The sequence below is a fragment of the Rhinoderma darwinii genome, unplaced genomic scaffold (genome assembly GCF_050947455.1).
Source record: "Rhinoderma darwinii isolate aRhiDar2 unplaced genomic scaffold, aRhiDar2.hap1 Scaffold_568, whole genome shotgun sequence".
Lineage (NCBI taxonomy): Eukaryota > Metazoa > Chordata > Amphibia > Anura > Rhinodermatidae > Rhinoderma > Rhinoderma darwinii.
In genome coordinates, this window is record NW_027464120.1 from 209,063 (window position 1) to 233,149 (window position 24,087).

Below are 24,087 nucleotides of genomic sequence, written 5' to 3' on the forward strand. Positions count from 1 at the left end.
GGGCCCAGGCAGTGTTGGTCAGTGCTGCTCAGCAGGCAGCACTGGACTGGACTGGATTACAGCTGATACAAGGTGTGAAGGAACAAGGGGTGGCTGTGGGCATGCACTTGCTGCCGCTGCCAGTGTTTATCTGCATGGCAGCAGGGCATTTGGGCGTTGCCAGGGAAGGCGTTTTTATGTAGATTCCTCCTCTTTCAGCACTGCATTGTGGTGCAAGCAAAAGAAGCAAATCCTGTCTGGCTTCCTCTCCGGCCTTTATTCACCTCCCGTGTAGCTGTGAGTGTGTGAGCCTGCAGGGCCCCATGGAATTGCCTAGAAGTAGGCTGAATCGCTGCAAGGGCTGAACAGCAGTATCGGGCAGGCTCGGGCAACGCGCGGCCCGTTCGGGTTATCGCTTCTCGGCCTTTTGGCTAAGATCAAGTGTAGTATCTGTTCTTATCAGTTTAATATCTGATACGTCCCCTATCTGGGGACCATATATTAAATGGATTTTTAGAACAGGGAGATGGAAATAGAGCTTGCTCTGTCCACTCCACGCATTGACCTGGTATTGCAGTATTTCCAGGACCGGTGCACCCTTTCCTTATGTGTTGACTAAAAGCAGATTCCAAAAGTGTTTTTTGTCTTTGCTATTGTTTCTGTCTTTCTGAAGGGATCTCCCCTTTTAATCCCATTATTTCAACACCTGTTGGACAATGCATGAGTGATAATGAGCTCATTGATTAAATGCAATTAATGAATAGATTGCCACCTCTTGTTGTGTGTCGTCTGTGTTTCTGTGTTTCCGGCATTTCACATTGGAACACCTCATTCACCTTCCTTGTCTTCTCTCCGCCCTCCCTTTTAGGTAAGTTAAAGAGCTGCACCTGAGCCAGCCACTGATTGATTGATTGATTGATTGATTGATTGATTGATTGATTGATTGATTGATTGATGCAGCACAACAGTCAAATAGTGGAGTGGAGTAGGGGAACAGCAAACAGCCAATAAAGCAGCCCGCCCGCTCGCCTGCCCGCCACAATGGACCTACCTGTGTACACTAGATGGATGTGATGGAATGTACTGTCGTCCCTACATTTCAAGAAGAAGTAAGAATTGCAGTTGCAACAAAGCCTTGCTTGCCTACAAAGAGAGCAGCAATTTGGATTTGTTACTATGTTACCTAGAAGAATAACAAACTGTGCAAGGATGGAGGTTGTAGGAGCAAGGAGAAGTTGTCTGTAAAGTTGGTGGATGCCTATTTTCCATTTTGCAGTCCCTTGTCTCCCTCTTGTGGCCTCCTGGAGGCAACTAGCTGTGCAAAAAAAAGACAGCCTGGCGGCCGGCTGTTGCAGTGTTGCCCTCTCAGGCAACACTGAGTGACTGACTGAGCCTCACCGTCTTATATAAAGTTCAGACGGAACTTTGCACGTGTCATAGTGGAGCCCTCAGGATTCCAGAGCCAGCTTTCTGACATCATAATGGGGCCTCAGAGATAAAAGCCTGGGCCCAGGCAGTGTTGGTCAGTGCTGCTCAGCAGGCAGCACTGGACTGGACTGGATTACAGCTGATACAAGGTGTGAAGGAACAAGGGGTGGCTGTGGGCATGCACTTGCTGCCGCTGCCAGTGTTTATCTGCATGGCAGCAGGGCATTTGGGCGTTGCCAGGAAGGTGTTTTTATGTAGATTCCTCCTCTTTCAGCACTGCATTGTGGTGCAAGCAAAAGAAGCAAATCCTGTCTGGCTTCCTCTCCGGCCTTTATTCACCTCCCGTGTAGCTGTGAGTGTGTGAGCCTGCAGGGCCCCATGGAATTGCCTAGAAGTAGGCTGAATCGCTGCAAGGGCTGAACAGCAGTATCGGGCAGGCTCGGGCAACGCGCGGCCCGTTCGGGTTATCGCTTCTCGGCCTTTTGGCTAAGATCAAGTGTAGTATCTGTTCTTATCAGTTTAATATCTGATACGTCCCCTATCTGGGGACCATATATTAAATGGATTTTTAGAACAGGGAGATGGAAATAGAGCTTGCTCTGTCCACTCCACGCATTGACCTGGTATTGCAGTATTTCCAGGACCGGTGCACCCTTTCCTTATGTGTTGACTAAAAGCAGATTCCAAAAGTGTTTTTTGTCTTTGCTATTGTTTCTGTCTTTCTGAAGGGATCTCCCCTTTTAATCCCATTATTTCAACACCTGTTGGACAATGCATGAGTGATAATGAGCTCATTGATTAAATGCAATTAATGAATAGATTGCCACCTCTTGTTGTGTGTCGTCTGTGTTTCTGTGTTTCCGGCATTTCACATTGGAACACCTCATTCACCTTCCTTGTCTTCTCTCCGCCCTCCCTTTTAGGTAAGTTAAAGAGCTGCACCTGAGCCAGCCACTGATTGATTGATTGATTGATTGATTGATTGATTGATTGATTGATTGATTGATGCAGCACAACAGTCAAATAGTGGAGTGGAGTAGGGGAACAGCAAACAGCCAATAAAGCAGCCCGCCCGCTCGCCTGCCCGCCACAATGGACCTACCTGTGTACACTAGATGGATGTGATGGAATGTACTGTCGTCCCTACATTTCAAGAAGAAGTAAGAATTGCAGTTGCAACAAAGCCTTGCTTGCCTACAAAGAGAGCAGCAATTTGGATTTGTTACTATGTTACCTAGAAGAATAACAAACTGTGCAAGGATGGAGGTTGTAGGAGCAAGGAGAAGTTGTCTGTAAAGTTGGTGGATGCCTATTTTCCATTTTGCAGTCCCTTGTCTCCCTCTTGTGGCCTCCTGGAGGCAACTAGCTGTGCAAAAAAAAGACAGCCTGGCGGCCGGCTGTTGCAGTGTTGCCCTCTCAGGCAACACTGAGTGACTGACTGAGCCTCACCGTCTTATATAAAGTTCAGACGGAACTTTGCACGTGTCATAGTGGAGCCCTCAGGATTCCAGAGCCAGCTTTCTGACATCATAATGGGGCCTCAGAGATAAAAGCCTGGGCCCAGGCAGTGTTGGTCAGTGCTGCTCAGCAGGCAGCACTGGACTGGACTGGATTACAGCTGATACAAGGTGTGAAGGAACAAGGGGTGGCTGTGGGCATGCACTTGCTGCCGCTGCCAGTGTTTATCTGCATGGCAGCAGGGCATTTGGGCGTTGCCAGGAAGGCGTTTTTATGTAGATTCCTCCTCTTTCAGCACTGCATTGTGGTGCAAGCAAAAGAAGCAAATCCTGTCTGGCTTCCTCTTATTCACCTCCCGTGTAGCTGTGAGTGTGTGAGCCTGCAGGGCCCCATGGAATTGCCTAGAAGTAGGCTGAATCGCTGCAAGGGCTGAACAGCAGTATCGGGCAGGCTCGGGCAACGCGCGGCCCGTTCGGGTTATCGCTTCTCGGCCTTTTGGCTAAGATCAAGTGTAGTATCTGTTCTTATCAGTTTAATATCTGATACGTCCCCTATCTGGGGACCATATATTAAATGGATTTTTAGAACAGGGAGATGGAAATAGAGCTTGCTCTGTCCACTCCACGCATTGACCTGGTATTGCAGTATTTCCAGGACCGGTGCACCCTTTCCTTATGTGTTGACTAAAAGCAGATTCCAAAAGTGTTTTTTGTCTTTGCTATTGTTTCTGTCTTTCTGAAGGGATCTCCCCTTTTAATCCCATTATTTCAACACCTGTTGGACAATGCATGAGTGATAATGAGCTCATTGATTAAATGCAATTAATGAATAGATTGCCACCTCTTGTTGTGTGTCGTCTGTGTTTCTGTGTTTCCGGCATTTCACATTGGAACACCTCATTCACCTTCCTTGTCTTCTCTCCGCCCTCCCTTTTAGGTAAGTTAAAGAGCTGCACCTGAGCCAGCCACTGATTGATTGATTGATTGATTGATTGATTGATTGATTGATTGATTGATTGATTGATGCAGCACAACAGTCAAATAGTGGAGTGGAGTAGGGGAACAGCAAACAGCCAATAAAGCAGCCCGCCCGCTCGCCTGCCCGCCACAATGGACCTACCTGTGTACACTAGATGGATGTGATGGAATGTACTGTCGTCCCTACATTTCAAGAAGAAGTAAGAATTGCAGTTGCAACAAAGCCTTGCTTGCCTACAAAGAGAGCAGCAATTTGGATTTGTTACTATGTTACCTAGAAGAATAACAAACTGTGCAAGGATGGAGGTTGTAGGAGCAAGGAGAAGTTGTCTGTAAAGTTGGTGGATGCCTATTTTCCATTTTGCAGTCCCTTGTCTCCCTCTTGTGGCCTCCTGGAGGCAACTAGCTGTGCAAAAAAAAGACAGCCTGGCGGCCGGCTGTTGCAGTGTTGCCCTCTCAGGCAACACTGAGTGACTGACTGAGCCTCACCGTCTTATATAAAGTTCAGACGGAACTTTGCACGTGTCATAGTGGAGCCCTCAGGATTCCAGAGCCAGCTTTCTGACATCATAATGGGGCCTCAGAGATAAAAGCCTGGGCCCAGGCAGTGTTGGTCAGTGCTGCTCAGCAGGCAGCACTGGACTGGACTGGATTACAGCTGATACAAGGTGTGAAGGAACAAGGGGTGGCTGTGGGCATGCACTTGCTGCCGCTGCCAGTGTTTATCTGCATGGCAGCAGGGCATTTGGGCGTTGCCAGGAAGGCGTTTTTATGTAGATTCCTCCTCTTTCAGCACTGCATTGTGGTGCAAGCAAAAGAAGCAAATCCTGTCTGGCTTCCTCTCCGGCCTTTATTCACCTCCCGTGTAGCTGTGAGTGTGTGAGCCTGCAGGGCCCCATGGAATTGCCTAGAAGTAGGCTGAATCGCTGCAAGGGCTGAACAGCAGTATCGGGCAGGCTCGGGCAACGCGCGGCCCGTTCGGGTTATCGCTTCTCGGCCTTTTGGCTAAGATCAAGTGTAGTATCTGTTCTTATCAGTTTAATATCTGATACGTCCCCTATCTGGGGACCATATATTAAATGGATTTTTAGAACAGGGAGATGGAAATAGAGCTTGCTCTGTCCACTCCACGCATTGACCTGGTATTGCAGTATTTCCAGGACCGGTGCACCCTTTCCTTATGTGTTGACTAAAAGCAGATTCCAAAAGTGTTTTTTGTCTTTGCTATTGTTTCTGTCTTTCTGAAGGGATCTCCCCTTTTAATCCCATTATTTCAACACCTGTTGGACAATGCATGAGTGATAATGAGCTCATTGATTAAATGCAATTAATGAATAGATTGCCACCTCTTGTTGTGTGTCGTCTGTGTTTCTGTGTTTCCGGCATTTCACATTGGAACACCTCATTCACCTTCCTTGTCTTCTCTCCGCCCTCCCTTTTAGGTAAGTTAAAGAGCTGCACCTGAGCCAGCCACTGATTGATTGATTGATTGATTGATTGATTGATTGATTGATGCAGCACAACAGTCAAATAGTGGAGTGGAGTAGGGGAACAGCAAACAGCCAATAAAGCAGCCCGCCCGCTCGCCTGCCCGCCACAATGGACCTACCTGTGTACACTAGATGGATGTGATGGAATGTACTGTCGTCCCTACATTTCAAGAAGAAGTAAGAATTGCAGTTGCAACAAAGCCTTGCTTGCCTACAAAGAGAGCAGCAATTTGGATTTGTTACTATGTTACCTAGAAGAATAACAAACTGTGCAAGGATGGAGGTTGTAGGAGCAAGGAGAAGTTGTCTGTAAAGTTGGTGGATGCCTATTTTCCATTTTGCAGTCCCTTGTCTCCCTCTTGTGGCCTCCTGGAGGCAACTAGCTGTGCAAAAAAAAGACAGCCTGGCGGCCGGCTGTTGCAGTGTTGCCCTCTCAGGCAACACTGAGTGACTGACTGAGCCTCACCGTCTTATATAAAGTTCAGACGGAACTTTGCACGTGTCATAGTGGAGCCCTCAGGATTCCAGAGCCAGCTTTCTGACATCATAATGGGGCCTCAGAGATAAAAGCCTGGGCCCAGGCAGTGTTGGTCAGTGCTGCTCAGCAGGCAGCACTGGACTGGACTGGATTACAGCTGATACAAGGTGTGAAGGAACAAGGGGTGGCTGTGGGCATGCACTTGCTGCCGCTGCCAGTGTTTATCTGCATGGCAGCAGGGCATTTGGGCGTTGCCAGGAAGGCGTTTTTATGTAGATTCCTCCTCTTTCAGCACTGCATTGTGGTGCAAGCAAAAGAAGCAAATCCTGTCTGGCTTCCTCTCCGGCCTTTATTCACCTCCCGTGTAGCTGTGAGTGTGTGAGCCTGCAGGGCCCCATGGAATTGCCTAGAAGTAGGCTGAATCGCTGCAAGGGCTGAACAGCAGTATCGGGCAGGCTCGGGCAACGCGCGGCCCGTTCGGGTTATCGCTTCTCGGCCTTTTGGCTAAGATCAAGTGTAGTATCTGTTCTTATCAGTTTAATATCTGATACGTCCCCTATCTGGGGACCATATATTAAATGGATTTTTAGAACAGGGAGATGGAAATAGAGCTTGCTCTGTCCACTCCACGCATTGACCTGGTATTGCAGTATTTCCAGGACCGGTGCACCCTTTCCTTATGTGTTGACTAAAAGCAGATTCCAAAAGTGTTTTTTGTCTTTGCTATTGTTTCTGTCTTTCTGAAGGGATCTCCCCTTTTAATCCCATTATTTCAACACCTGTTGGACAATGCATGAGTGATAATGAGCTCATTGATTAAATGCAATTAATGAATAGATTGCCACCTCTTGTTGTGTGTCGTCTGTGTTTCTGTGTTTCCGGCATTTCACATTGGAACACCTCATTCACCTTCCTTGTCTTCTCTCCACCCTCCCTTTTAGGTAAGTTAAAGAGCTGCACCTGAGCCAGCCACTGATTGATTGATTGATTGATTGATTGATTGATTGATTGATGCAGCACAACAGTCAAATAGTGGAGTGGAGTAGGGGAACAGCAAACAGCCAATAAAGCAGCCCGCCCGCTCGCCTGCCCGCCACAATGGACCTACCTGTGTACACTAGATGGATGTGATGGAATGTACTGTCGTCCCTACATTTCAAGAAGAAGTAAGAATTGCAGTTGCAACAAAGCCTTGCTTGCCTACAAAGAGAGCAGCAATTTGGATTTGTTACTATGTTACCTAGAAGAATAACAAACTGTGCAAGGATGGAGGTTGTAGGAGCAAGGAGAAGTTGTCTGTAAAGTTGGTGGATGCCTATTTTCCATTTTGCAGTCCCTTGTCTCCCTCTTGTGGCCTCCTGGAGGCAACTAGCTGTGCAAAAAAAAGACAGCCTGGCGGCCGGCTGTTGCAGTGTTGCCCTCTCAGGCAACACTGAGTGACTGACTGAGCCTCACCGTCTTATATAAAGTTCAGACGGAACTTTGCACGTGTCATAGTGGAGCCCTCAGGATTCCAGAGCCAGCTTTCTGACATCATAATGGGGCCTCAGAGATAAAAGCCTGGGCCCAGGCAGTGTTGGTCAGTGCTGCTCAGCAGGCAGCACTGGACTGGACTGGATTACAGCTGATACAAGGTGTGAAGGAACAAGGGGTGGCTGTGGGCATGCACTTGCTGCCGCTGCCAGTGTTTATCTGCATGGCAGCAGGGCATTTGGGCGTTGCCAGGAAGGCGTTTTTATGTAGATTCCTCCTCTTTCAGCACTGCATTGTGGTGCAAGCAAAAGAAGCAAATCCTGTCTGGCTTCCTCTCCGGCCTTTATTCACCTCCCGTGTAGCTGTGAGTGTGTGAGCCTGCAGGGCCCCATGGAATTGCCTAGAAGTAGGCTGAATCGCTGCAAGGGCTGAACAGCAGTATCGGGCAGGCTCAGGCAACGCGCGGCCCGTTCGGGTTATCGCTTCTCGGCCTTTTGGCTAAGATCAAGTGTAGTATCTGTTCTTATCAGTTTAATATCTGATACGTCCCCTATCTGGGGACCATATATTAAATGGATTTTTAGAACAGGGAGATGGAAATAGAGCTTGCTCTGTCCACTCCACGCATTGACCTGGTATTGCAGTATTTCCAGGACCGGTGCACCCTTTCCTTATGTGTTGACTAAAAGCAGATTCCAAAAGTGTTTTTTGTCTTTGCTATTGTTTCTGTCTTTCTGAAGGGATCTCCCCTTTTAATCCCATTATTTCAACACCTGTTGGACAATGCATGAGTGATAATGAGCTCATTGATTAAATGCAATTAATGAATAGATTGCCACCTCTTGTTGTGTGTCGTCTGTGTTTCTGTGTTTCCGGCATTTCACATTGGAACACCTCATTCACCTTCCTTGTCTTCTCTCCGCCCTCCCTTTTAGGTAAGTTAAAGAGCTGCACCTGAGCCAGCCACTGATTGATTGATTGATTGATTGATTGATTGATTGATTGATTGATTGATTGATTGATGCAGCACAACAGTCAAATAGTGGAGTGGAGTAGGGGAACAGCAAACAGCCAATAAAGCAGCCCGCCCGCTCGCCTGCCCGCCACAATGGACCTACCTGTGTACACTAGATGGATGTGATGGAATGTACTGTCGTCCCTACATTTCAAGAAGAAGTAAGAATTGCAGTTGCAACAAAGCCTTGCTTGCCTACAAAGAGAGCAGCAATTTGGATTTGTTACTATGTTACCTAGAAGAATAACAAACTGTGCAAGGATGGAGGTTGTAGGAGCAAGGAGAAGTTGTCTGTAAAGTTGGTGGATGCCTATTTTCCATTTTGCAGTCCCTTGTCTCCCTCTTGTGGCCTCCTGGAGGCAACTAGCTGTGCAAAAAAAAGACAGCCTGGCGGCCGGCTGTTGCAGTGTTGCCCTCTCAGGCAACACTGAGTGACTGACTGAGCCTCACCGTCTTATATAAAGTTCAGACGGAACTTTGCACGTGTCATAGTGGAGCCCTCAGGATTCCAGAGCCAGCTTTCTGACATCATAATGGGGCCTCAGAGATAAAAGCCTGGGCCCAGGCAGTGTTGGTCAGTGCTGCTCAGCAGGCAGCACTGGACTGGACTGGATTACAGCTGATACAAGGTGTGAAGGAACAAGGGGTGGCTGTGGGCATGCACTTGCTGCCGCTGCCAGTGTTTATCTGCATGGCAGCAGGGCATTTGGGCGTTGCCAGGAAGGCGTTTTTATGTAGATTCCTCCTCTTTCAGCACTGCATTGTGGTGCAAGCAAAAGAAGCAAATCCTGTCTGGCTTCCTCTCCGGCCTTTATTCACCTCCCGTGTAGCTGTGAGTGTGTGAGCCTGCAGGGCCCCATGGAATTGCCTAGAAGTAGGCTGAATCGCTGCAAGGGCTGAACAGCAGTATCGGGCAGGCTCGGGCAACGCGCGGCCCATTCGGGTTATCGCTTCTCGGCCTTTTGGCTAAGATCAAGTGTAGTATCTGTTCTTATCAGTTTAATATCTGATACGTCCCCTATCTGGGGACCATATATTAAATGGATTTTTAGAACAGGGAGATGGAAATAGAGCTTGCTCTGTCCACTCCACGCATTGACCTGGTATTGCAGTATTTCCAGGACCGGTGCACCCTTTCCTTATGTGTTGACTAAAAGCAGATTCCAAAAGTGTTTTTTGTCTTTGCTATTGTTTCTGTCTTTCTGAAGGGATCTCCCCTTTTAATCCCATTATTTCAACACCTGTTGGTGATAATGAGCTCATTGATTAAATGCAATTAATGAATAGATTGCCACCTCTTGTTGTGTGTCGTCTGTGTTTCTGTGTTTCCGGCATTTCACATTGGAACACCTCATTCACCTTCCTTGTCTTCTCTCCGCCCTCCCTTTTAGGTAAGTTAAAGAGCTGCACCTGAGCCAGCCACTGATTGATTGATTGATTGATTGATTGATTGATTGATTGATTGATTGATGCAGCACAACAGTCAAATAGTGGAGTGGAGTAGGGGAACAGCAAACAGCCAATAAAGCAGCCCGCCCGCTCGCCTGCCCGCCACAATGGACCTACCTAGGTACACTAGATGGATGTGATGGAATGTACTGTCGTCCCTACATTTCAAGAAGAAGTAAGAATTGCAGTTGCAACAAAGCCTTGCTTGCCTACAAAGAGAGCAGCAATTTGGATTTGTTACTATGTTACCTAGAAGAATAACAAACTGTGCAAGGATGGAGGTTGTAGGAGCAAGGAGAAGTTGTCTGTAAAGTTGGTGGATGCCTATTTTCCATTTTGCAGTCCCTTGTCTCCCTCTTGTGGCCTCCTGGAGGCAACTAGCTGTGCAAAAAAAAGACAGCCTGGCGGCCGGCTGTTGCAGTGTTGCCCTCTCAGGCAACACTGAGTGACTGACTGAGCCTCACCGTCTTATATAAAGTTCAGACGGAACTTTGCACGTGTCATAGTGGAGCCCTCAGGATTCCAGAGCCAGCTTTCTGACATCATAATGGGGCCTCAGAGATAAAAGCCTGGGCCCAGGCAGTGTTGGTCAGTGCTGCTCAGCAGGCAGCACTGGACTGGACTGGATTACAGCTGATACAAGGTGTGAAGGAACAAGGGGTGGCTGTGGGCATGATCTTGCTGCCGCTGCCAGTGTTTATCTGCATGGCAGCAGGGCATTTGGGCGTTGCCAGGAAGGCGTTTTTATGTAGATTCCTCCTCTTTCAGCACTGCATTGTGGTGCAAGCAAAAGAAGCAAATCCTGTCTGGCTTCCTCTCCGGCCTTTATTCACCTCCCGTGTAGCTGTGAGTGTGTGAGCCTGCAGGGCCCCATGGAATTGCCTAGAAGTAGGCTGAATCGCTGCAAGGGCTGAACAGCAGTATCGGGCAGGCTCGGGCAACGCGCGGCCCGTTCGGGTTATCGCTTCTCGGCCTTTTGGCTAAGATCAAGTGTAGTATCTGTTCTTATCAGTTTAATATCTGATACGTCCCCTATCTGGGGACCATATATTAAATGGATTTTTAGAACAGGGAGATGGAAATAGAGCTTGCTCTGTCCACTCCACGCATTGACCTGGTATTGCAGTATTTCCAGGACCGGTGCACCCTTTCCTTATGTGTTGACTAAAAGCAGATTCCAAAAGTGTTTTTTGTCTTTGCTATTGTTTCTGTCTTTCTGAAGGGATCTCCCCTTTTAATCCCATTATTTCAACACCTGTTGGACAATGCATGAGTGATAATGAGCTCATTGATTAAATGCAATTAATGAATAGATTGCCACCTCTTGTTGTGTGTCGTCTGTGTTTCTGTGTTTCCGGCATTTCACATTGGAACACCTCATTCACCTTCCTTGTCTTCTCTCCGCCCTCCCTTTTAGGTAAGTTAAAGAGCTGCACCTGAGCCAGCCACTGATTGATTGATTGATTGATTGATTGATTGATTGATTGATGCAGCACAACAGTCAAATAGTGGAGTGGAGTAGGGGAACAGCAAACAGCCAATAAAGCAGCCCGCCCGCTCGCCTGCCCGCCACAATGGACCTACCTGTGTACACTAGATGGATGTGATGGAATGTACTGTCGTCCCTACATTTCAAGAAGAAGTAAGAATTGCAGTTGCAACAAAGCCTTGCTTGCCTACAAAGAGAGCAGCAATTTGGATTTGTTACTATGTTACCTAGAAGAATAACAAACTGTGCAAGGATGGAGGTTGTAGGAGCAAGGAGAAGTTGTCTGTAAAGTTGGTGGATGCCTATTTTCCATTTTGCAGTCCCTTGTCTCCCTCTTGTGGCCTCCTGGAGGCAACTAGCTGTGCAAAAAAAAGACAACCTGGCGGCCGGCTGTTGCAGTGTTGCCCTCTCAGGCAACACTGAGTGACTGACTGAGCCTCACCGTCTATATAAAGTTCAGACGGAACTTTGCACGTGTCATAGTGGAGCCCTCAGGATTCCAGAGCCAGCTTTCTGACATCATAATGGGGCCTCAGAGATAAAAGCCTGGGCCCAGGCAGTGTTGGTCAGTGCTGCTCAGCAGGCAGCACTGGACTGGACTGGATTACAGCTGATACAAGGTGTGAAGGAACAAGGGGTGGCTGTGGGCATGCACTTGCTGCCGCTGCCAGTGTTTATCTGCATGGCAGCAGGGCATTTGGGCGTTGCCAGGAAGGCGTTTTTATGTAGATTCCTCCTCTTTCAGCACTGCATTGTGGTGCAAGCAAAAGAAGCAAATCCTGTCTGGCTTCCTCTCCGGCCTTTATTCACCTCCCGTGTAGCTGTGAGTGTGTGAGCCTGCAGGGCCCCATGGAATTGCCTAGAAGTAGGCTGAATCGCTGCAAGGGCTGAACAGCAGTATCGGGCAGGCTCGGGCAACGCGCGGCCCGTTCGGGTTATCGCTTCTCGGCCTTTTGGCTAAGATCAAGTGTAGTATCTGTTCTTATCAGTTTAATATCTGATACGTCCCCTATCTGGGGACCATATATTAAATGGATTTTTAGAACAGGGAGATGGAAATAGAGCTTGCTCTGTCCACTCCACGCATTGACCTGGTATTGCAGTATTTCCAGGACCGGTGCACCCTTTCCTTATGTGTTGACTAAAAGCAGATTCCAAAAGTGTTTTTTGTCTTTGCTATTGTTTCTGTCTTTCTGAAGGGATCTCCCCATTTTAATCCCATTATTTCAACACCTGTTGGACAATGCATGAGTGATAATGAGCTCATTGATTAAATGCAATTAATGAATAGATTGCCACCTCTTGTTGTGTGTCGTCTGTGTTTCTGTGTTTCCGGCATTTCACATTGGAACACCTCATTCACCTTCCTTGTCTTCTCTCCGCCCTCCCTTTTAGGTAAGTTAAAGAGCTGCACCTGAGCCAGCCACTGATTGATTGATTGATTGATTGATTGATTGATTGATTGATTGATTGATGCAGCACAACAGTCAAATAGTGGAGTGGAGTAGGGGAACAGCAAACAGCCAATAAAGCAGCCCGCCCGCTCGCCTGCCCGCCACAATGGACCTACCTGTGTACACTAGATGGATGTGATGGAATGTACTGTCGTCCCTACATTTCAAGAAGAAGTAAGAATTACAGTTGCAACAAAGCCTTGCTTGCCTACAAAGAGAGCAGCAATTTGGATTTGTTACTATGTTACCTAGAAGAATAACAAACTGTGCAAGGATGGAGGTTGTAGGAGCAAGGAGAAGTTGTCTGTAAAGTTGGTGGATGCCTATTTTCCATTTTGCAGTCCCTTGTCTCCCTCTTGTGGCCTCCTGGAGGCAACTAGCTGTGCAAAAAAAAGACAGCCTGGCGGCCGGCTGTTGCAGTGTTGCCCTCTCAGGCAACACTGAGTGACTGACTGAGCCTCACCGTCTTATATAAAGTTCAGACGGAACTTTGCACGTGTCATAGTGGAGCCCTCAGGATTCCAGAGCCAGCTTTCTGACATCATAATGGGGCCTCAGAGATAAAAGCCTGGGCCCAGGCAGTGTTGGTCAGTGCTGCTCAGCAGGCAGCACTGGACTGGACTGGATTACAGCTGATACAAGGTGTGAAGGAACAAGGGGTGGCTGTGGGCATGCACTTGCTGCCGCTGCCAGTGTTTATCTGCATGGCAGCAGGGCATTTGGGCGTTGCCAGGAAGGCGTTTTTATGTAGATTCCTCCTCTTTCAGCACTGCATTGTGGTGCAAGCAAAAGAAGCAAATCCTGTCTGGCTTCCTCTCCGGCCTTTATTCACCTCCCGTGTAGCTGTGAGTGTGTGAGCCTGCAGGGCCCCATGGGATTGCCTAGAAGTAGGCTGAATCGCTGCAAGGGCTGAACAGCAGTATCGGGCAGGCTCGGGCAACGCGCGGCCCGTTCGGGTTATCGCTTCTCGGCCTTTTGGCTAAGATCAAGTGTAGTATCTGTTCTTATCAGTTTAATATCTGATACGTCCCCTATCTGGGGACCATATATTAAATGGATTTTTAGAACAGGGAGATGGAAATAGAGCTTGCTCTGTCCACTCCACGCATTGACCTGGTATTGCAGTATTTCCAGGACCGGTGCACCCTTTCCTTATGTGTTGACTAAAAGCAGATTCCAAAAGTGTTTTTTGTCTTTGCTATTGTTTCTGTCTTTCTGAAGGGATCTCCCCTTTTAATCCCATTATTTCAACACCTGTTGGACAATGCATGAGTGATAATGAGCTCATTGATTAAATGCAATTAATGAATAGATTGCCACCTCTTGTTGTGTGTCGTCTGTGTTTCTGTGTTTCCGGCATTTCACATTGGAACACCTCATTCACCTTCCTTGTCTTCTCTCCGCCCTCCCTTTTAGGTAAGTTAAAGAGCTGCACCTGAGCCAGCCACTGATTGATTGATTGATTGATTGATTGATTGATTGATTGATTGATTGATTGATGCAGCACAACAGTCAAATAGTGGAGTGGAGTAGGGGAACAGCAAACAGCCAATAAAGCAGCCCGCCCGCTCGCCTGCCCGCCACAATGGACCTACCTGTGTACACTAGATGGATGTGATGGAATGTACTGTCGTCCCTACATTTCAAGAAGAAGTAAGAATTGCAGTTGCAACAAAGCCTTGCTTGCCTACAAAGAGAGCAGCAATTTGGATTTGTTACTATGTTACCTAGAAGAATAACAAACTGTGCAAGGATGGAGGTTGTAGGAGCAAGGAGAAGTTGTCTGTAAAGTTGGTGGATGCCTATTTTCCATTTTGCAGTCCCTTGTCTCCCTCTTGTGGCCTCCTGGAGGCAACTAGCTGTGCAAAAAAAAGACAGCCTGGCGGCCGGCTGTTGCAGTGTTGCCCTCTCAGGCAACACTGAGTGACTGACTGAGCCTCACCGTCTATATAAAGTTCAGACGGAACTTTGCACGTGTCATAGTGGAGCCCTCAGGATTCCAGAGCCAGCTTTCTGACATCATAATGGGGCCTCAGAGATAAAAGCCTGGGCCCAGGCAGTGTTGGTCAGTGCTGCTCAGCAGGCAGCACTGGACTGGACTGGATTACAGCTGATACAAGGTGTGAAGGAACAAGGGGTGGCTGTGGGCATGCACTTGCTGCCGCTGCCAGTGTTTATCTGCATGGCAGCAGGGCATTTGGGCGTTGCCAGGAAGGCGTTTTTATGTAGATTCCTCCTCTTTCAGCACTGCATTGTGGTGCAAGCAAAAGAAGCAAATCCTGTCTGGCTTCCTCTCCGGCCTTTATTCACCTCCCGTGTAGCTGTGAGTGTGTGAGCCTGCAGGGCCCCATGGAATTGCCTAGAAGTAGGCTGAATCGCTGCAAGGGCTGAACAGCAGTATCGGGCAGGCTCGGGCAACGCGCGGCCCGTTCGGGTTATCGCTTCTCGGCCTTTTGGCTAAGATCAAGTGTAGTATCTGTTCTTATCAGTTTAATATCTGATACGTCCCCTATCTGGGGACCATATATTAAATGGATTTTTAGAACAGGGAGATGGAAATAGAGCTTGCTCTGTCCACTCCACGCATTGACCTGGTATTGCAGTATTTCCAGGACCGGTGCACCCTTTCCTTATGTGTTGACTAAAAGCAGATTCCAAAAGTGTTTTTTGTCTTTGCTATTGTTTCTGTCTTTCTGAAGGGATCTCCCCATTTTAATCCCATTATTTCAACACCTGTTGGACAATGCATGAGTGATAATGAGCTCATTGATTAAATGCAATTAATGAATAGATTGCCACCTCTTGTTGTGTGTCGTCTGTGTTTCTGTGTTTCCGGCATTTCACATTGGAACACCTCATTCACCTTCCTTGTCTTCTCTCCGCCCTCCCTTTTAGGTAAGTTAAAGAGCTGCACCTGAGCCAGCCACTGATTGATTGATTGATTGATTGATTGATTGATTGATTGATTGATTGATGCAGCACAACAGTCAAATAGTGGAGTGGAGTAGGGGAACAGCAAACAGCCAATAAAGCAGCCCGCCCGCTCGCCTGCCCGCCACAATGGACCTACCTGTGTACACTAGATGGATGTGATGGAATGTACTGTCGTCCCTACATTTCAAGAAGAAGTAAGAATTACAGTTGCAACAAAGCCTTGCTTGCCTACAAAGAGAGCAGCAATTTGGATTTGTTACTATGTTACCTAGAAGAATAACAAACTGTGCAAGGATGGAGGTTGTAGGAGCAAGGAGAAGTTGTCTGTAAAGTTGGTGGATGCCTATTTTCCATTTTGCAGTCCCTTGTCTCCCTCTTGTGGCCTCCTGGAGGCAACTAGCTGTGCAAAAAAAAGACAGCCTGGCGGCCGGCTGTTGCAGTGTTGCCCTCTCAGGCAACACTGAGTGACTGACTGAGCCTCACCGTCTTATATAAAGTTCAGACGGAACTTTGCACGTGTCATAGTGGAGCCCTCAGGATTCCAGAGCCAGCTTTCTGACATCATAATGGGGCCTCAGAGATAAAAGCCTGGGCCCAGGCAGTGTTGGTCAGTGCTGCTCAGCAGGCAGCACTGGACTGGACTGGATTACAGCTGATACAAGGTGTGAAGGAACAAGGGGTGGCTGTGGGCATGCACTTGCTGCCGCTGCCAGTGTTTATCTGCATGGCAGCAGGGCATTTGGGCGTTGCCAGGAAGGCGTTTTTATGTAGATTCCTCCTCTTTCAGCACTGCATTGTGGTGCAAGCAAAAGAAGCAAATCCTGTCTGGCTTCCTCTCCGGCCTTTATTCACCTCCCGTGTAGCTGTGAGTGTGTGAGCCTGCAGGGCCCCATGGGATTGCCTAGAAGTAGGCTGAATCGCTGCAAGGGCTGAACAGCAGTATCGGGCAGGCTCGGGCAACGCGCGGCCCGTTCGGGTTATCGCTTCTCGGCCTTTTGGCTAAGATCAAGTGTAGTATCTGTTCTTATCAGTTTAATATCTGATACGTCCCCTATCTGGGGACCATATATTAAATGGATTTTTAGAACAGGGAGATGGAAATAGAGCTTGCTCTGTCCACTCCACGCATTGACCTGGTATTGCAGTATTTCCAGGACCGGTGCACCCTTTCCTTATGTGTTGACTAAAAGCAGATTCCAAAAGTGTTTTTTGTCTTTGCTATTGTTTCTGTCTTTCTGAAGGGATCTCCCCTTTTAATCCCATTATTTCAACACCTGTTGGACAATGCATGAGTGATAATGAGCTCATTGATTAAATGCAATTAATGAATAGATTGCCACCTCTTGTTGTGTGTCGTCTGTGTTTCTGTGTTTCCGGCATTTCACATTGGAACACCTCATTCACCTTCCTTGTCTTCTCTCCGCCCTCCCTTTTAGGTAAGTTAAAGAGCTGCACCTGAGCCAGCCACTGATTGATTGATTGATTGATTGATTGATTGATTGATTGATTGATTGATGCAGCACAACAGTCAAATAGTGGAGTGGAGTAGGGGAACAGCAAACAGCCAATAAAGCAGCCCGCCCGCTCGCCTGCCCGCCACAATGGACCTACCTGTGTACACTAGATGGATGTGATGGAATGTACTGTCGTCCCTACATTTCAAGAAGAAGTAAGAATTGCAGTTGCAACAAAGCCTTGCTTGCCTACAAAGAGAGCAGCAATTTGGATTTGTTACTATGTTACCTAGAAGAATAACAAACTGTGCAAGGATGGAGGTTGTAGGAGCAAGGAGAAGTTGTCTGTAAAGTTGGTGGATGCCTATTTTCCATTTTGCAGTCCCTTGTCTCCCTCTTGTGGCCTCCTGGAGGCAACTAGCTGTGCAAAAAAAAGACAGCCTGGCGGCCGGCTGTTGCAGTGTTGCCCTCTCAGGCAACACTGAGTGACTGACTGAGCCTCACCGTCTTATATAAAGTTCAGACGGAACTTTGCACGTGTCATAGTGGAGCCCTCAGGATTCCAGAGCCAGCTTTCTGACATCATAATGGGGCCTCAGAGATAAAAGCCTGGGCCCAGGCAGTGTTGGTCAGTGCTGCTCAGCAGGCAGCACTGGACTGGACTGGATTACAGCTGATACAAGGTGTGAAGGAACAAGGGGTGGCTGTGGGCATGCACTTGCTGCCGCTGCCAGTGTTTATCTGCATGGCAGCAGGGCATTTGGGCGTTGCCAGGAAGGCGTTTTTATGTAGATTCCTCCTCTTTCAGCACTGCATTGTGGTGCAAGCAAAAGAAGCAAATCCTGTCTGGCTTCCTCTCCGGCCTTTATTCACCTCCCGTGTAGCTGTGAGTGTGTGAGCCTGCAGGGCCCCATGGAATTGCCTAGAAGTAGGCTGAATCGCTGCAAGGGCTGAACAGCAGTATCGGGCAGGCTCGGGCAACGCGCGGCCCGTTCGGGTTATCGCTTCTCGGCCTTTTGGCTAAGATCAAGTGTAGTATCTGTTCTTATCAGTTTAATATCTGATACGTCCCCTATCTGGGGACCATATATTAAATGGATTTTTAGAACAGGGAGATGGAAATAGAGCTTGCTCTGTCCACTCCACGCATTGACCTGGTATTGCAGTATTTCCAGGACCGGTGCACCCTTTCCTTATGTGTTGACTAAAAGCAGATTCCAAAAGTGTTTTTTGTCTTTGCTATTGTTTCTGTCTTTCTGAAGGGATCTCCCCTTTTAATCCCATTATTTCAACACCTGTTGGACAATGCATGAGTGATAATGAGCTCATTGATTAAATGCAATTAATGAATAGATTGCCACCTCTTGTTGTGTGTCGTCTGTGTTTCTGTGTTTCCGGCATTTCACATTGGAACACCTCATTCACCTTCCTTGTCTTCTCTCCGCCCTCCCTTTTAGGTAAGTTAAAGAGCTGCACCTGAGCCAGCCACTGATTGATTGATTGATTGATTGATTGATTGATTGATTGATTGATTGATTGATTGATAAAGAGCTGCACCTGAGCCAGCCACTGATTGATTGATTGATTGATTGATTGATTGATTGATTGATTGATTGATTGATTGATGCAGCACAACAGTCAAATAGTGGAGTGGAGTAGGGGAACAGCAAACAGCCAATAAAGCAGCCCGCCCGCTCGCCTGCCCGCCACAATGGACCTACCTGTGTACACTAGATGGATGTGATGGAATGTACTGTCGTCCCTACATTTCAAGAAGAAGTAAGAATTGCAGTTGCAACAAAGCCTTGCTTGCCTACAAAGAGAGCAGCAATTTGGATTTGTTACTATGTTACCTAGAAGAATAACAAACTGTGCAAGGATGGAGGTTGTAGGAGCAAGGAGAAGTTGTCTGTAAAGTTGGTGGATGCCTATTTTCCATTTTGCAGTCCCTTGTCTCCCTCTTGTGGCCTCCTGGAGGCAACTAGCTGTGCAAAAAAAAGACAGCCTGGCGGCCGGCTGTTGCAGTGTTGCCCTCTCAGGCAACACTGAGTGACTGACTGAGCCTCACCGTCTTATATAAAGTTCAGACGGAACTTTGCACGTGTCATAGTGGAGCCCTCAGGATTCCAGAGCCAGCTTTCTGACATCATAATGGGGCCTCAGAGATAAAAGCCTGGGCCCAGGCAGTGTTGGTCAGTGCTGCTCAGCAGGCAGCACTGGACTGGACTGGATTACAGCTGATACAAGGTGTGAAGGAACAAGGGGTGGCTGTGGGCATGCACTTGCTGCCGCTGCCAGTGTTTATCTGCATGGCAGCAGGGCATTTGGGCGTTGCCAGGAAGGCGTTTTTATGTAGATTCCTCCTCTTTCAGCACTGCATTGTGGTGCAAGCAAAAGAAGCAAATCCTGTCTGGCTTCCTCTCCGGCCTTTATTCACCTCCCGTGTAGCTGTGAGTGTGTGAGCCTGCAGGGCCCCATGGAATTGCCTAGAAGTAGGCTGAATCGCTGCAAGGGCTGAACAGCAGTATCGGGCAGGCTCGGGCAACGCGCGGCCCGTTCGGGTTATCGCTTCTCGGCCTTTTGGCTAAGATCAAGTGTAGTATCTGTTCTTATCAGTTTAATATCTGATACGTCCCCTATCTGGGGACCATATATTAAATGGATTTTTAGAACAGGGAGATGGAAATAGAGCTTGCTCTGTCCACTCCTCTGTCCACTCCACGCATTGACCTGGTATTGCAGTATTTCCAGGACCGGTGCACCCTTTCCTTATGTGTTGACTAAAAGCAGATTCCAAAAGTGTTTTTTGTCTTTGCTATTGTTTCTGTCTTTCTGAAGGGATCTCCCCTTTTAATCCCATTATTTCAACACCTGTTGGACAATGCATGAGTGATAATGAGCTCATTGATTAAATGCAATTAATGAATAGATTGCCACCTCTTGTTGTGTGTCGTCTGTGTTTCTGTGTTTCCGGCATTTCACATTGGAACACCTCATTCACCTTCCTTGTCTTCTCTCCGCCCTCCCTTTTAGGTAAGTTAAAGAGCTGCACCTGAGCCAGCCACTGATTGATTGATTGATTGATTGATTGATTGATTGATTGATTGATTGATTGATTGATTGATTGATTGATGCAGCACAACAGTCAAATAGTGGAGTGGAGTAGGGGAACAGCAAACAGCCAATAAAGCAGCCCGCCCGCTCGCCTGCCCGCCACAATGGACCTACCTGTGTACACTAGATGGATGTGATGGAATGTACTGTCGTCCCTACATTTCAAGAAGAAGTAAGAATTGCAGTTGCAACAAAGCCTTGCTTGCCTACAAAGAGAGCAGCAATTTGGATTTGTTACTATGTTACCTAGAAGAATAACAAACTGTGCAAGGATGGAGGTTGTAGGAGCAAGGAGAAGTTGTCTGTAAAGTTGGTGGATGCCTATTTTCCATTTTGCAGTCCCTTGTCTCCCTCTTGTGGCCTCCTGGAGGCAACTAGCTGTGCAAAAAAAAGACAGCCTGGCGGCCGGCTGTTGCAGTGTTGCCCTCTCAGGCAACACTGAGTGACTGACTGAGCCTCACCGTCTTATATAAAGTTCAGACGGAACTTTGCACGTGTCATAGTGGAGCCCTCAGGATTCCAGAGCCAGCTTTCTGACATCATAATGGGGCCTCAGAGATAAAAGCCTGGGCCCAGGCAGTGTTGGTCAGTGCTGCTCAGCAGGCAGCACTGGACTGGACTGGATTACAGCTGATACAAGGTGTGAAGGAACAAGGGGTGGCTGTGGGCATGCACTTGCTGCCGCTGCCAGTGTTTATCTGCATGGCAGCAGGGCATTTGGGCGTTGCCAGGAAGGCGTTTTTATGTAGATTCCTCCTCTTTCAGCACTGCATTGTGGTGCAAGCAAAAGAAGCAAATCCTGTCTGGCTTCCTCTCCGGCCTTTATTCACCTCCCGTGTAGCTGTGAGTGTGTGAGCCTGCAGGGCCCCATGGAATTGCCTAGAAGTAGGCTGAATCGCTGCAAGGGCTGAACAGCAGTATCGGGCAGGCTCGGGCAACGCGCGGCCCGTTCGGGTTATCGCTTCTCGGCCTTTTGGCTAAGATCAAGTGTAGTATCTGTTCTTATCAGTTTAATATCTGATACGTCCCCTATCTGGGGACCATATATTAAATGGATTTTTAGAACAGGGAGATGGAAATAGAGCTTGCTCTGTCCACTCCACGCATTGACCTGGTATTGCAGTATTTCCAGGACCGGTGCACCCTTTCCTTATGTGTTGACTAAAAGCAGATTCCAAAAGTGTTTTTTGTCTTTGCTATTATTTCTGTCTTTCTGAAGGGATCTCCCCTTTTAATCCCATTATTTCAACACCTGTTGGACAATGCATGAGTGATAAAGAGCTCATTGATTAAATGCAATTAATGAATAGATTGCCACCTCTTGTTGTGTGTCGTCTGTGTTTCTGTGTTTCCGGCATTTCACATTGGAACACCTCATTCACCTTCCTTGTCTTCTCTCCGCCCTCCCTTTTAGGTAAGTTAAAGAGCTGCACCTGAGCCAGCCACTGATTGATTGATTGATTGATTGATTGATTGATTGATTGATTGATTGATTGATTGATTGATTGATGCAGCACAACAGTCAAATAGTGGAGTGGAGTAGGGGAACAGCAAACAGCCAATAAAGCAGCCCGCCCGCTCGCCTGCCCGCCACAATGGACCTACCTGTGTACACTAGATGGATGTGATGGAATGTACTGTCGTCCCTACATTTCAAGAAGAAGTAAGAATTGCAGTTGCAACAAAGCCTTGCTTGCCTACAAAGAGAGCAGCAATTTGGATTTGTTACTATGTTACCTAGAAGAATAACAAACTGTGCAAGGATGGAGGTTGTAGGAGCAAGGAGAAGTTGTCTGTAAAGTTGGTGGATGCCTATTTTCCATTTTGCAGTCCCTTGTCTCCCTCTTGTGGCCTCCTGGAGGCAACTAGCTGTGCAAAAAAAAGACAGCCTGGCGGCCGGCTGTTGCAGTGTTGCCCTCTCAGGCAACACTGAGTGACTGACTGAGCCTCACCGTCTTATATAAAGTTCAGACGGAACTTTGCACGTGTCATAGTGGAGCCCTCAGGATTCCAGAGCCAGCTTTCTGACACCATAATGGGGCCTCAGAGATAAAAGCCTGGGCCCAGGCAGTGTTGGTCAGTGCTGCTCAGCAGGCAGCACTGGACTGGACTGGATTACAGCTGATACAAGGTGTGAAGGAACAAGGGGTGGCTGTGGGCATGCACTTGCTGCCGCTGCCAGTGTTTATCTGCATGGCAGCAGGGCATTTGGGCGTTGCCAGGAAGGCGTTTTTATGTAGATTCCTCCTCTTTCAGCACTGCATTGTGGTGCAAGCAAAAGAAGCAAATCCTGTCTGGCTTCCTCTCCGGCCTTTATTCACCTCCCGTGTAGCTGTGAGTGTGTGAGCCTGCAGGGCCCCATGGAATTGCCTAGAAGTAGGCTGAATCGCTGCAAGGGCTGAACAGCAGTATCGGGCAGGCTCGGGCAACGCGCGGCCCGTTCGGGTTATCGCTTCTCGGCCTTTTGGCTAAGATCAAGTGTAGTATCTGTTCTTATCAGTTTAATATCTGATACGTCCCCTATCTGGGGACCATATATTAAATGGATTTTTAGAACAGGGAGATGGAAATAGAGCTTGCTCTGTCCACTCCACGCATTGACCTGGTATTGCAGTATTTCCAGGACCGGTGCACCCTTTCCTTATGTGTTGACTAAAAGCAGATTCCAAAAGTGTTTTTTGTCTTTGCTATTGTTTCTGTCTTTCTGAAGGGATCTCCCCTTTTAATCCCATTATTTCAACACCTGTTGGACAATGCATGAGTGATAATGAGCTCATTGATTAAATGCAATTAATGAATAGATTGCCACCTCTTGTTGTGTGTCGTCTGTGTTTCTGTGTTTCCGGCATTTCACATTGGAACACCTCATTCACCTTCCTTGTCTTCTCTCCGCCCTCCCTTTTAGGTAAGTTAAAGAGCTGCACCTGAGCCAGCCACTGATTGATTGGTTGATTGATTGATTGATTGATTGATTGATTGATGCAGCACAACAGTCAAATAGTGGAGTGGAGTAGGGGAACAGCAAACAGCCAATAAAGCAGCCCGCCCGCTCGCCTGCCCGCCACAATGGACCTACCTGTGTACACTAGATGGATGTGATGGAATGTACTGTCGTCCCTACATTTCAAGAAGAAGTAAGAATTGCAGTTGCAACAAAGCCTTGCTTGCCTACAAAGAGAGCAGCAATTTGGATTTGTTACTATGTTACCTAGAAGAATAACAAACTGTGCAAGGATGGAGGTTGTAGGAGCAAGGAGAAGTTGTCTGTAAAGTTGGTGGATGCCTATTTTCCATTTTGCAGTCCCTTGTCTCCCTCTTGTGGCCTCCTGGAGGCAACTAGCTGTGCAAAAAAAAGACAGCCTGGCGGCCGGCTGTTGCAGTGTTGCCCTCTCAGGCAACACTGAGTGACTGACTGAGCCTCACCGTCTTATATAAAGTTCAGACGGAACTTTGCACGTGTCATAGTGGAGCCCTCAGGATTCCAGAGCCAGCTTTCTGACATCATAATGGGGCCTCAGAGATAAAAGCCTGGGCCCAGGCAGTGTTGGTCAGTGCTGCTCAGCAGGCAGCACTGGACTGGACTGGATTACAGCTGATACAAGGTGTGAAGGAACAAGGGGTGGCTGTGGGCATGCACTTGCTGCCGCTGCCAGTGTTTATCTGCATGGCAGCAGGGCATTTGGGCGTTGCCAGGAAGGCGTTTTTATGTAGATTCCTCCTCTTTCAGCACTGCATTGTGGTGCAAGCAAAAGAAGCAAATCCTGTCTGGCTTCCTCTCCGGCCTTTATTCACCTCCCGTGTAGCTGTGAGTGTGTGAGCCTGCAGGGCCCCATGGAATTGCCTAGAAGTAGGCTGAATCGCTGCAAGGGCTGAACAGCAGTATCGGGCAGGCTCG

The 24,087-nt window shown here is 47.9% G+C and overlaps 15 non-coding genes and 1 pseudogene across 15 annotated transcripts; all 16 read left to right on the top strand.

Annotated features, from left to right (window-relative positions):
- The first annotated feature begins 390 nt into the window (after window positions 1–390).
- Window positions 391–581, top strand: LOC142723963 (U2 spliceosomal RNA). The gene has a single exon (XR_012875817.1). It is a non-coding gene; the product is annotated as a U2 spliceosomal RNA (small nuclear RNA).
- Window positions 582–1,873: 1,292 nt separating this feature from the next.
- LOC142723964 (U2 spliceosomal RNA) lies at window positions 1,874–2,064 on the top strand. Its single transcript, XR_012875819.1, has one exon. It is a non-coding gene; the product is annotated as a U2 spliceosomal RNA (small nuclear RNA).
- Window positions 2,065–3,344: 1,280 nt separating this feature from the next.
- On the top strand, window positions 3,345–3,535 carry LOC142723965 (U2 spliceosomal RNA). The gene has a single exon (XR_012875820.1). It is a non-coding gene; the product is annotated as a U2 spliceosomal RNA (small nuclear RNA).
- A 1,292-nt stretch (window positions 3,536–4,827) lies between these two features.
- On the top strand, window positions 4,828–5,018 carry LOC142723966 (U2 spliceosomal RNA). Its single transcript, XR_012875821.1, has one exon. It is a non-coding gene; the product is annotated as a U2 spliceosomal RNA (small nuclear RNA).
- Window positions 5,019–6,294: 1,276 nt separating this feature from the next.
- LOC142723967 (U2 spliceosomal RNA) lies at window positions 6,295–6,485 on the top strand. The gene has a single exon (XR_012875822.1). It is a non-coding gene; the product is annotated as a U2 spliceosomal RNA (small nuclear RNA).
- Window positions 6,486–7,761: 1,276 nt separating this feature from the next.
- Window positions 7,762–7,952, top strand: LOC142723968 (U2 spliceosomal RNA). Its single transcript, XR_012875823.1, has one exon. It is a non-coding gene; the product is annotated as a U2 spliceosomal RNA (small nuclear RNA).
- Window positions 7,953–9,244: 1,292 nt separating this feature from the next.
- On the top strand, window positions 9,245–9,435 carry LOC142723969 (U2 spliceosomal RNA). The gene has a single exon (XR_012875824.1). It is a non-coding gene; the product is annotated as a U2 spliceosomal RNA (small nuclear RNA).
- A 1,272-nt stretch (window positions 9,436–10,707) lies between these two features.
- On the top strand, window positions 10,708–10,898 carry LOC142723971 (U2 spliceosomal RNA). Its single transcript, XR_012875825.1, has one exon. It is a non-coding gene; the product is annotated as a U2 spliceosomal RNA (small nuclear RNA).
- Window positions 10,899–12,173: 1,275 nt separating this feature from the next.
- On the top strand, window positions 12,174–12,364 carry LOC142723972 (U2 spliceosomal RNA). Its single transcript, XR_012875826.1, has one exon. It is a non-coding gene; the product is annotated as a U2 spliceosomal RNA (small nuclear RNA).
- A 1,285-nt stretch (window positions 12,365–13,649) lies between these two features.
- On the top strand, window positions 13,650–13,840 carry LOC142723974 (U2 spliceosomal RNA). Its single transcript, XR_012875828.1, has one exon. It is a non-coding gene; the product is annotated as a U2 spliceosomal RNA (small nuclear RNA).
- A 1,287-nt stretch (window positions 13,841–15,127) lies between these two features.
- Window positions 15,128–15,318, top strand: LOC142723975 (U2 spliceosomal RNA). The gene has a single exon (XR_012875830.1). It is a non-coding gene; the product is annotated as a U2 spliceosomal RNA (small nuclear RNA).
- A 1,285-nt stretch (window positions 15,319–16,603) lies between these two features.
- LOC142723976 (U2 spliceosomal RNA) lies at window positions 16,604–16,794 on the top strand. Its single transcript, XR_012875831.1, has one exon. It is a non-coding gene; the product is annotated as a U2 spliceosomal RNA (small nuclear RNA).
- A 1,284-nt stretch (window positions 16,795–18,078) lies between these two features.
- Window positions 18,079–18,269, top strand: LOC142723977 (U2 spliceosomal RNA). Its single transcript, XR_012875832.1, has one exon. It is a non-coding gene; the product is annotated as a U2 spliceosomal RNA (small nuclear RNA).
- Window positions 18,270–19,642: 1,373 nt separating this feature from the next.
- LOC142724030 (U2 spliceosomal RNA) lies at window positions 19,643–19,845 on the top strand (annotated as a pseudogene).
- Window positions 19,846–21,149: 1,304 nt separating this feature from the next.
- On the top strand, window positions 21,150–21,340 carry LOC142723978 (U2 spliceosomal RNA). The gene has a single exon (XR_012875833.1). It is a non-coding gene; the product is annotated as a U2 spliceosomal RNA (small nuclear RNA).
- Window positions 21,341–22,640: 1,300 nt separating this feature from the next.
- LOC142723979 (U2 spliceosomal RNA) lies at window positions 22,641–22,831 on the top strand. The gene has a single exon (XR_012875834.1). It is a non-coding gene; the product is annotated as a U2 spliceosomal RNA (small nuclear RNA).
- Window positions 22,832–24,087: the final 1,256 nt, after the last annotated feature.